The following is a 12,562-nucleotide window of genomic DNA, read 5'->3' as shown; positions in this document are numbered from 1 at the left end:
TGAGCTGCCCCCCACTATACTATACCACCCCCAATTCACTGAGCTGCCCCCCACTATACTATACAATCCCCCAATACAGTGAGCTGCCCCCCACTATACTATACAACCCCCAATACAGTGAGCTGCCCCCACTATACTGTACAACCTCCAATACAGCGAACTGCCCCCCACTATACTGTACAACCCCCAATACAGTGAGCTGCCCCCCAATATACTGTACAGCCCCCAATACAGTGAGCTGCCTCCACTATACTATACCACCCCCAATACAGTGAGCTGCCCCCACTATACTATACCACCCCCAATACAGTGAGCTGCCCCCACTATACTATATCACCCCCAATACAGTGAGCTGCCTCCACTATACTATACCACCCCCAATACAGTGAGCTGCCCCCCACTATACTATACCACCCCCAATACAGTGAGCTGCCCCCCACTATACTATACCACCCCCAATACAGTGAGCTGCCCCCACTATACTATACCACCCCCAATACAGTGAGCTGCCCCCCCGATATACTGTACAACCCCCAATACAGTGAGCTGCCCCAACTATACTGTACCACCCCCAATACACTGAGCTGCCCCCACTATACTGTACCACCCCCAATACAGTGAGCTGCCCCCCACTATACTATACCACCCCAAATACAGCGAACTGCCCCCCACTATACTGTACAACCCCCAATACAGTGAGCTGCCCCCCAATATACTGTACAACCCCCAATACAGTGAGCTGCCTCCACTATACTGTACCACCCCCAATACAGTGAGCTGCCCCCCACTATACTGTACCACCCCCAATACAGTGAGCTGCCCCCCACTATACTGTACCACCCCCAATGCAGTGAGCTGCCCCCCACTATACTGTACAACCCCCAATACAGTGAGCTGCCCCCCACTATACTGTACAACCCCCAATACAGTGAGCTGCCCCCCACTATACTGTACAACCCCCAATACAGTGAGCTGCCCCCCCACTATACTATACCACCCCCAATACAGCGAACTGCCCCCACTATACTATACCACCCCCAATACAGTGAGCTGCCCCCACTATACTATACCACCCCCAGTACAGTGAGCTACCCCCACTATACTATACCACCCCCAATACAGTGAGCTGCCCCCCACTATACTATACAACCCCCAATACAGTGAGCTGCCCCCACTATACTATACAACCCCCAATACAGTGAACTGCCCCCCACTATACTGTACAACCCCCAATACAGTGAGCTGCCCCCCACTATACTATACAACCCTCAATACAGTGAGCTGCCCCCCACTATACTGTACAACCCCCAATACAGTGAGCTGCCCCCACTATACTGTACAACCTCCAATACAGCGAACTGCCCCCCACTATACTGTACAACCCCCAATACAGTGAGCTGCCCCCCAATATACTGTACAACCCCCAATACAGTGAGCTGCCTCCACTATACTATACCACCCCCAATACAGTGAGCTGCTCCCACTATACTATACCACCCCCAATACAGTGAGCTGCCCCCACTATACTATACCACCCCCAATACAGTGAGCTTCCCCCACTATACTATACCACCCCCAATACAGTGAGCTGCCCCCACTATACTATACCACCCCCAATACAGTGAGCTGCCCCCCAATATACTGTACAACCCCCAATACAGTGAGCTGCCCCCAACTATACTGTACCACCCCCAATACACTGAGCTGCCCCCACTATACTGTACCACCCCCAATACAGTTAGCTGCCCCCCACTATACTATACCACCCCAAATACAGCGAACTGCCCCCCACTATACTGTACAACCCCCAATACAGTGAGCTGCCCCCCAATATACTGTAAAACCCCCAATACAGTGAGCTGCCTCCACTATACTATACCACCCCTAATACAGTGAGCTGCCCCCACTATACTATACCACCCCCAATACAGTGAGCTGCCCCCACTATACTATACCACCCCCAATACAGTGAACTGCCCCCACTATACTATACCACCCCCAATACAGTGAGCTGCCCCCACTATACTATACCACCCCCAATACAGTGAGCTGCCCCCCAATATACTGTACAACCCCCAATACAGTGAGCTGCCCCCAACTATACTGTACCACCCCCAATGCACTGAGCTGCCCCCACTATACTGTACCACCCCCAATACAGTGAGCTGCCCCCCACTATACTATACCACCCCAAATACAGCGAACTGCCCCCCACTATACTGTACAACCCCCAATACAGTGAGCTGCCCCCCAATATACTGTACAACCCCCTATACAGTGAGCTGCCTCCACTATACTATACCACCCCCAATACAGTGAGCTGCCTCCACTATACTATACCACCCCCAATACAGTGAGCTGCCCCCACTATACTATACCACCCCCAATACAGTGAGCTGCCCCCACTATACTATACCACCCCCAATACAGTGAGCTGCCCCCCAATATACTGTACAACCCCCAATACAGTGAGCTGCCCCCAACTATACTGTACCACCCCCAATACAGTGAGCTGCCCCCACTATACTATACCACCCCCAATACAGTGAGCTGACCCCCAATATACTGTACAACCCCCAATACAGTGAGCTGCCCACACTATACTATACCACCCCCAATACAGTGAGCTGCCCCCCATTATACCACCCCCAATACAGTGAGCTGCCCCCCATTATACCACCCCCAATACAGTGAGCTGCCCCCAACTATACTATACCACCCCCAATACAGTGAGCTGCCCCCCACTATACTGTACCACCCCCAATACAGTGAGCTGCCCCCCACTATACTGTACAACCCCCAATACAGTGAGCTGCCCCCCACTATACTGTACCACCCCCAATACAGTGAGCTGCCCCCCACTATACTGTACAACCCCCAATACAGTGAGCTGCCCCCCACTATACTATACCACCCCCAATACAGTGAGCTGCCCCCCACTATACTGTACCACCCCCAATACAGTGAGCTGCCCCCCACTATACTGTACCACCCCCAATACAGTGAGCTGCCCCCCACTATACTGAACCACCCCCAATACAGTGAGCTGCCCCCCAACTATACTGTACAACCCCCAATACAGTGAGCTGCCCCCCACTATACTGTACAACCCCCAATACAGTGAGCTGCCCCCCACTATACTGTACAACCCCCAATACAGTGAGCTGCCCACCACTATACTGTACCACCCCCAGTACAGTGAGCTGCCCCCCACTATACTGTACAACCCCCAATACAGTGAGCTGCCCCCCACTATACTATACCACCCCCAATACAGTGAGCTGCCCCCCACTATACTGTACCACCCCCAATACAGTGAGCTGCCCCCCACTATACTGAGCCACCCCCAATACAGTGAGCTGCCCCCCAACTATACTGTACAACCCCCAATACAGTGAGCTGCCCCCCACTATACTGTACAACCCCCAATACAGTGAGCTGCCCCCCACTATACTGTACAACCCCCAATACAGTGAGCTGCCCACCACTATACTGTACCACCCCCAGTACAGTGAGCTGCCCCCCACTATACTGTACCACCCCCAATGCAGTGAGCTGCCCCCCACTATACTGTACAACCCGCAATACAGTGAGCTGCCCCCCACTATACTGTACAACCCCCAATGCAGTGAGCTGCCCCCCACTATACTGTACAACCCCCAATACAGTGAGCTGCCCCCCACTATACTATACCACCCCTAATACAGCGAACTTCCCCCCACTATAATGTACAACTCCCAATACAGCGAACTGTCCCCCACTATACTATACCACCCCCAATACAGTGAGCTGCCCCCACTAGACTATACATCCCCCAATACAGTGAGCTGCCCCCCACTATACTATACATCCCCCAATACAGTGAGCTGCCCCCCACTATACTATACCACCTCCAATACAGTGAGCTGCCCCCCACTATACTATACCAACCCCAATACAGTGACCTGCCCCCCACTAAAATGTACAACCCCCAATACAGCGAACTGCCCCCCACTATACTATACCACCCCCAATACAGTGAGCTGCCCCCCCACTATACTGTACAACCCCCAATACAGCGAATTGCCCCCCACTATACTATACCACCCCCAATACAGTGAGCTGCTCCCACTATACTATACCACCCCCAATACAGCGAACTGCCCCCCACTATACTATACCACCCCCAATACAGCGAGCTGCCCCCCACTATACTATACCACCCCCAATACAGCGAACTGCCCACCACTATACTATACCACCCCCAATACAGCGAACTGCCCCCCACTATACTATACCACCCCCAATACAGTGAGCTGCCCCCCACTATACTATACCACCCCCAATACAGCGAACTGCCCCCCACTATACTGTACAACCCCCAATACAGTGAGCTGCCCCCACTATACTATACCACCCCCAATACAGTGAGCTACTCCCCACTATACTTGTACATCCCCCAATACAGTGAATTGCCCCCCACTATAACTATACAATCCCCAATACAGTGAATTGCCCCCCACTATACTATACAATCCCCAATACAGCGAACTGCCCCCCACTATACTATACATCCCCAATACAGTGAACTGCCCACCACTATTCTATACAACCCCTAATACAGCGAACTGCCCCCCACTATACTATACATCCCCCAATACAGCGAACTGCCCCCCACTATACTATACATACCCCAATTCAGTGAATTGCCCCCCATTATAGTATACAACCCCCAATACAGTGAGCTGCCCCCCACTATACATCCCCCAATACAGTGAGCTGCCCCCCACTATACTATACAAACCCCAATACAGTGAACTGCCCCCCACTATAACTATACAACCCCCAATACAGTGAGCTGCCCCCACTATACTATACCACCCCCAATACAGTGAATTGCCCCCCACTATACTATACCACCCCAATACAGTGAGCTGCCCCCCACTATACTATACCACCCACAATACAGTGAGCTGACCCCCACTATACCACCCCTAATACATTGAGCTGCCCCCCACTATACAACCCCCAATACAGTGAGCTGCCCCCCCACTATACAATACCACCCCCAATACAGTAAACTGCCCCCCACTATACTATACCACCCCCAATACAGTGAGCTGCCCCCACTATACTATACAACCCCCAATACAGTGAACTGCCCCCCGCTATAACTATACAACCCCACAATACAGTGAGCTGCCCCCACTATACTATACCACCCCCAATACAGTGAATTGCCCCCCACTATACTATACAACCCCCAATACTGTGAACTGCCCCCCCACTATACTATACAATTCCTAATACAGCGAACTGCCCCCCACTATACTATACAATTCCTAATACAGTGAACTGCCCCCCACTATACAACCCCCAATACAGTGAGCTGCCCCCCACTATACAACCCCCAATATAGTGAGCTGCCCCCCCTATACTATACCACCCCCAACATAGTGAACTGCCCCCCACTATACTATACCACCCCCAATACAGTGAGCTGCCCCCCACTATACAACCCCCAATACAGTGAGCTGCCCCCACTATACTGTACAACCCCCAATACAGCGAACTGCCCCCCACTATACTATACAACCCCTAATACAGTGAGCTGCCCCCCACTATACAACCCCCAATACAGTGAGCTGCCCCCCACTATACAACCCCCAATACAGTGAGCTGCCCCCCCACTATACAATACCACCCCCAATACAGTGAACTGGCCCCCACTATACTATACAACCCCCAATACAGTAAGCTGCCCCTCACTATAACTATACAACCCCCATTACAGTGAACTGCCCCCACTATACTATACCACCCCCAATACAGTGAATTGCACCCCACTATACTATACCACCCCCAATACAGTGAGCTGCCCCCCACTATACTATACAACCCCCAATACAGTGAATTGCCCCCCACTATAACAATACAACCCCCAATACAGTGAGCTGCCCCCCTACTATACAATACCACCCCAATACAGTGAGCTGCCCCCCACTATACTATACCACCCCCAATACAGTGAACTGTCCCCCACTATACTATACCACTCCCAATACAATGAGCTGCCCCCCACTATACTATACAATCCCCAATACAGTGAATTGCCCCTCACTATACTATACAACCCCCAATACAGTGAACTGCCCCCCACTATACTGTACAACCCCCAATACAGTGAACTGCCCCCGACTATACTATACAACCCCCAATACAGTGAACTGCCCCCCACTATACTATACAATTCCTAATACAGTGAACTGCCCCCCACTATACAACAACCAATACAGTGAGCTGCCCCCCACTATACAACCCCCAATATAGTGAGCTGCCCCCCCTATACATTACCACCCCCAACATAGTGAACTGCCCCCCACTATACTATACCACCCCCAATACAGTGAGCTGCCCCCCACTATACAACCCCCAATACAGTGAGCTGCCCCCACTATACTGTACAACCCCCAATACAGCGAACTGCCCCCCACTATACTATACAACCCCTAATACAGTGAGCTGCCCCCCACTATACAACCCCCAATACAGTGAGCTGCCCCCCACTATACAACCCCCAATACAGTGAGCTGCCCCCCCACTATACAATACCACCCCCAATACAGTGAACTGGCCCCCACTATACTATACAACCCCCAATACAGTAAGCTGCCCCTCACTATAACTATACAACCCCCATTACAGTGAACTGCCCCCACTATACTATACCACCCCCAATACAGTGAATTGCACCCCACTATACTATACCACCCCCAATACAGTGAGCTGCCCCCCACTATACTATACAACCCCCAATACAGTGAATTGCCCCCCACTATAACAATACAACCCCCAATACAGTGAGCTGCCCCCCTACTATACAATACCACCCCAATACAGTGAGCTGCCCCCCACTATACTATACCACCCCCAATACAGTGAACTGTCCCCCACTATACTATACCACTCCCAATACAATGAGCTGCCCCCCACTATACTATACAATCCCCAATACAGTGAATTGCCCCTCACTATACTATACAACCCCCAATACAGTGAACTGCCCCCCACTATACTGTACAACCCCCAATACAGTGAACTGCCCCCGACTATACTATACAACCCCCAATACAGTGAACTGCCCCCCACTATACTATACAACCCCCAATACAGTGAACTGCCCCCACTATACTATACAACCCACAATACAGTGAGCTGCCCCCCTCTATACTATACCACCCCAATACAGTGAGCTGCCCCCCACTATACTGTACAACCCCCAATAAAGCGAACTGCCCCCCACTAAACTGTATAACCCCCAATACAGTGAACTGCCCCCCACTATACAATACCACCCCCAATACAGTGAACTGCCCCCCACTATACTATACATCCCCCAATACAGTGAGCTGCCCCCCCACTATACTATACCACCCCAATACAGTGAATTGCCCCCCACTATACTGTACAACCCCCAATACAGTGAGCTGCCCCCCACTATACTGTACAACCCCCAATACAGTGAGCTGCCCCCCACTATACTATATAACGCCCAATACAGTGAATTGCCCCCCACTATACTATACAACCCCCAATACAGCGAACTGCCCCCCACTATACTGTACAACCCCCAATACAGTGAGCTGCCCCCCACTATACTGTATAGCCCCCATTACAGTGAGCTGCCCCCCACTATACCACCCCCAATACAGTGAGCTGCCCCCACTATACAACCCCCAATACAGTGAGCTTCCCCCCCACTATACTGTACAACCCCCAATACATTGAGCTGCCCCCCACTATACTGTACAACCCCCAATACAGTGAGCTGCCCCCCACTATACTATACAACCCCCAATGCAGTGAGCTGCCCCCCACTATACTGTACAACCCCCAATACACTGAGCTGCCCCCCACTATACTATACAACCCCCAATACAGTGAGCTGCCCCCCACTATACTGTACAACCCCCAATACAGTGAGCTGCCCCCCACTATACTATACAACCCCCAATACAGTGAGCTGCCCCCCCCTATACTATGCAACCCCCATTACAGTGAGCTGCCCCCCCTATACTGTACAACCCCCAATACAGTGAGCTGCCCCCCACTATACTATACAACGCCCAATACAGTGAATTTCCCCCCACTATACTGTACAACCCCCAATACAGTGAGCTGCCCCCCCACTATACTGTATAGCCCCCCAATACAGTGAGCTGCCCCCCACTATACCACCCCCAATATAGTGAGCTGCCCCCACTATACAACCCCCAATACAGTGAGCTGCCCCCCCACTATACTGTACAACCCCCAATACAGTGAGCTGCCCCCCACTATACTGTACAACCCCCAATACAGTGAGCTACCCCCCACTATACTATACAACCCCCAATACAGTGAGCTGCCCCCCACTATACTACACAACCCCCAATACACTGAGCTGCCCCCCACTATACTATGCAACCCCCAATACACTGAGCTGCCCCCCACTATACTGTACAACCCCCAATACAGTGAGCTGCCCCCCACTATACTATACAACCCCCAATACAGTGAGCTGCCCCCACTATATTATACAACCCCCAATACTGTGAGCTTCCCCCCACTATACTATACAACCCCCAATACAGTGAACTGCCCCCCACTATACTGTACAACCCCCAATACAGTGAACTGCCCCCGACTATACTATACAACCCCCAATACAGTGAACTGCCCCCCACTATACTATACAATTCCTAATACAGTGAACTGCCCCCCACTATACAACCCCCAATACAGTGAGCTGCCCCCCACTATACAACCCCCAATATAGTGAGCTGCCCCCCTATACATTACCACCCCCAACATAGTGAACTGCCCCCCACTATACTATACCACCCCCAATACAGTGAGCTGCCCCCCACTATACAACCCCCAATACAGTGAGCTGCCCCCACTATACTGTACAACCCCCAATACAGCGAACTGCCCCCCACTATACTATACAACCCCTAATACAGTGAGCTGCCCCCCACTATACAACCCCCAATACAGTCAGCTGCCCCCCACTATACAACCCCCAATACAGTGAGCTGCCCCCCCACTATACAATACCACCCCCAATACAGTGAACTGGCCCCCACTATACTATACAACCCCCAATACAGTAAGCTGCCCCTCACTATAACTATACAACCCCCATTACAGTGAACTGCCCCCACTATACTATACCACCCCCAATACAGTGAATTGCACCCCACTATACTATACCACCCCCAATACAGTGAGCTGCCCCCCACTATACTATACAACCCCCAATACAGTGAATTGCCCCCCACTATAACAATACAACCCCCAATACAGTGAGCTGCCCCCCTACTATACAATACCACCCCAATACAGTGAGCTGCCCCCCACTATACTATACCACCCCCAATACAGTGAACTGTCCCCCACTATACTATACCACTCCCAATACAATGAGCTGCCCCCCACTATACTATACAATCCCCAATACAGTGAATTGCCCCTCACTATACTATACAACCCCCAATACAGTGAACTGCCCCCCACTATACTGTACAACCCCCAATACAGTGAACTGCCCCCGACTATACTATACAACCCCCAATACAGTGAACTGCCCCCCACTATACTATACAACCCCCAATACAGTGAACTGCCCCCACTAGACTATACAACCCACAATACAGTGAGCTGCCCCCCTCTATACTATACCACCCCAATACAGTGAGCTGCCCCCCACTATACTGTACAACCCCCAATAAAGCGAACTGCCCCCCACTAAACTGTATAACCCCCAATACAGCGAACTGCCCCCCACTATACAATACCACCCCCAATACAGTGAACTGCCCCCCACTATACTATACATCCCCCAATACAGTGAGCTGCCCCCCCACTATACTATACCACCCCAATACAGTGAATTGCCCCCCACTATACTGTACAACCCCCAATACAGCGAGCTGCCCCCCACTATACTGTACAACCCCCAATACAGTGAGCTGCCCCCCACTATACTATATAACGCCCAATACAGTGAATTGCCCCCCACTATACTATACAACCCCCAATACAGCGAACTGCCCCCCACTATACTGTACAACCCCCAATACAGTGAGCTGCCCCCCACTATACTGTATAGCCCCCAATACAGTGAGCTGCCCCCCACTATACCACCCCCAATACAGTGAATTGCCCCCCCACTATACTATACCACCCCCAATACAGTGATCTGCCCCCCACTATACTGTACAACCTCCAATACAGTGAATTGCCCCCCACTATACAACCCCCAATACAGGGAGCTGCCCCCCACTATACTGTACAACCTCCAATACAGTGAATTGCCCCCCACCATACAACCCCCAATACAGTGAGCTGCCACCACTATACAACCCCTATTACAGTGAATTGCCCCCCACTATACTATACAACCCCCAATACACTGAGCTGCCCCCACTATACTATACAACCCCTAATACAGTGAATTGCCCCCCACTATACAATACAATCCCCAATACAGTGAGCTGCCCCCCACTATACTATACCACCCCCAATACAGTGAGCTGCCCCCACTATACTATACCACCCCCAACACAGCGAACTGCCCCCACTATACAATACAACCCCCAATACAGTGAGCTGCCCCCCACTATACAACCCCCAATACAGTGAGCTTCCCCCCCACTATACAATACCACCCCCAATACAGTGAACTGCCCCCACTATACTATACCACCCCCCATACAGTGAGCTGCCCCCCACTATACTATACAACCCCCAATACAGTGAACTGCCCCCCACTATAACTATACAACCCTCAATACAGTGAATTGCCCCCCACTATACTATACCACCCCCAATACAGTGAGCTGCCCCCCACTATACTATACCACCCCCAATACAGTGAGCTGCCCCCCACTATACGACCCCTAATACAGTGAATTGCCCCCCACTATACTATACAACCCCCAATACACTGAGCTGCCCCCACTATACTATACAACCCCCAATACAGTGAATTGCCCCCCTCTATACTGTACAACCCCCAATACAGTGAGCTGCCCCCCACTATACTATACCACCCCCAATACAGTGAGCTGCCCCCCACTATACCACCCCCAATACAGTGAGCTGTCCCCACTATACTATACCACCGCCAATACAGTGAGCTGCCCCCCACTATACCACCCCCAATACAGTGAGCTGCCCCCCACTATACTATACCACCCCCAATACAGCAAACTGCCCCCACTATACAATACAACCCCCAATACAGTGAGCTGCCCCCCACTATACTATACCACCCCCAATACAGTGAACTGCCCCCCACTATACTATACCACCCCCAATACAGTGAGCTGCCCCCCACTATACTATACCACCCCCAATACTGTGAGCTGCCCCCCACTATACTATACCACCCCTAATACAGTGAGCTGCCCCCCACTATAGTATACCACCCCCAATACAGTGAGCTGCCCCCCACTATACTGTACAACCCCCAATACAGTGAGCTGCCCCCCACTATACTGTACAACCCCCAATACAGCGAATTGCCCTCCACTATACAATACAACCCCCAATACAGTGAGCTGCCCCCACTATACTATACCACACCTAATACAGTGAGCTGCCCCCCACTATACAATACAACCCCCAATACAGTAAGCTGCCCCCCACTATGCTATACCACCCCCAATAGAGCAAACTGCCCCCACTATACAATACATCCCCCAATATAGTGAGCTGCCCCCCACTATACTATACCACCCCCAATAGTGAACTGCCCCCCACTATACTATACCACCCCTAATACAGTGAGCTGCCCCCCACTATACTATACCACCCCCAATACAGTGAGCTGCCCCCACTATGCTATACCACCCCCAATACAGTGAGCTGCCCCCCACTATACTATACCACCCCTAATACAGTGAGCTGCCCCCCACTATAGTATACCACCCCCAATACAGTGACCTGCCCCCACTATACTGTACAACCCCCAATACAGTGAGCTGCCCCCCACTATACTGTACAACCCCCAATACAGCGAATTGCCCCCCACTATACAATACAACCCCCAATACAGTTAGCTGCCCCCACTATACTATACCACACCTAATACAGTGAGCTGCCCCCCACTATACAATACAACCCCCAATACAGTGAGCTGCCCCCCACTATACTATACCACCCCCAATACAGTGAGCTGCCCCCCACTATACCACCCCCAATACAGTGAGCTGTCCCCACTATACTATACCACCCCAAATACAGTGAGCTTCCCCCCACTATACCACCCCCAATACAGTGAGCTGCCCCCACTATACTATACCACCCCCAATACAGCGAACTGCCCCCACTATACAATACAACCCCCAATACAGTGAGCTGCCCCCCACTATACTATACCACCCCCAATACAGTGAACTGCCCCCCACTATACTATACCACCCCTAATACAGTGAGCTGCCCCCCACTATACTGTACAACCCCCAATACAGTGAGCTGCCCCCCACTATACTATACCACCCCCAATACAGTGAGCTGTCCCCACTATTCTATACCA

Source organism: Dendrobates tinctorius, unplaced genomic scaffold (genome assembly GCF_039654945.1).
Source record: "Dendrobates tinctorius isolate UK_male_01 unplaced genomic scaffold, ASM3965494v1 ptg000182l, whole genome shotgun sequence".
In the NCBI taxonomy this organism is placed as follows: Eukaryota; Metazoa; Chordata; class Amphibia; order Anura; family Dendrobatidae; genus Dendrobates; species Dendrobates tinctorius.
Note: the sequence above shows the minus strand (reverse complement) of the source record.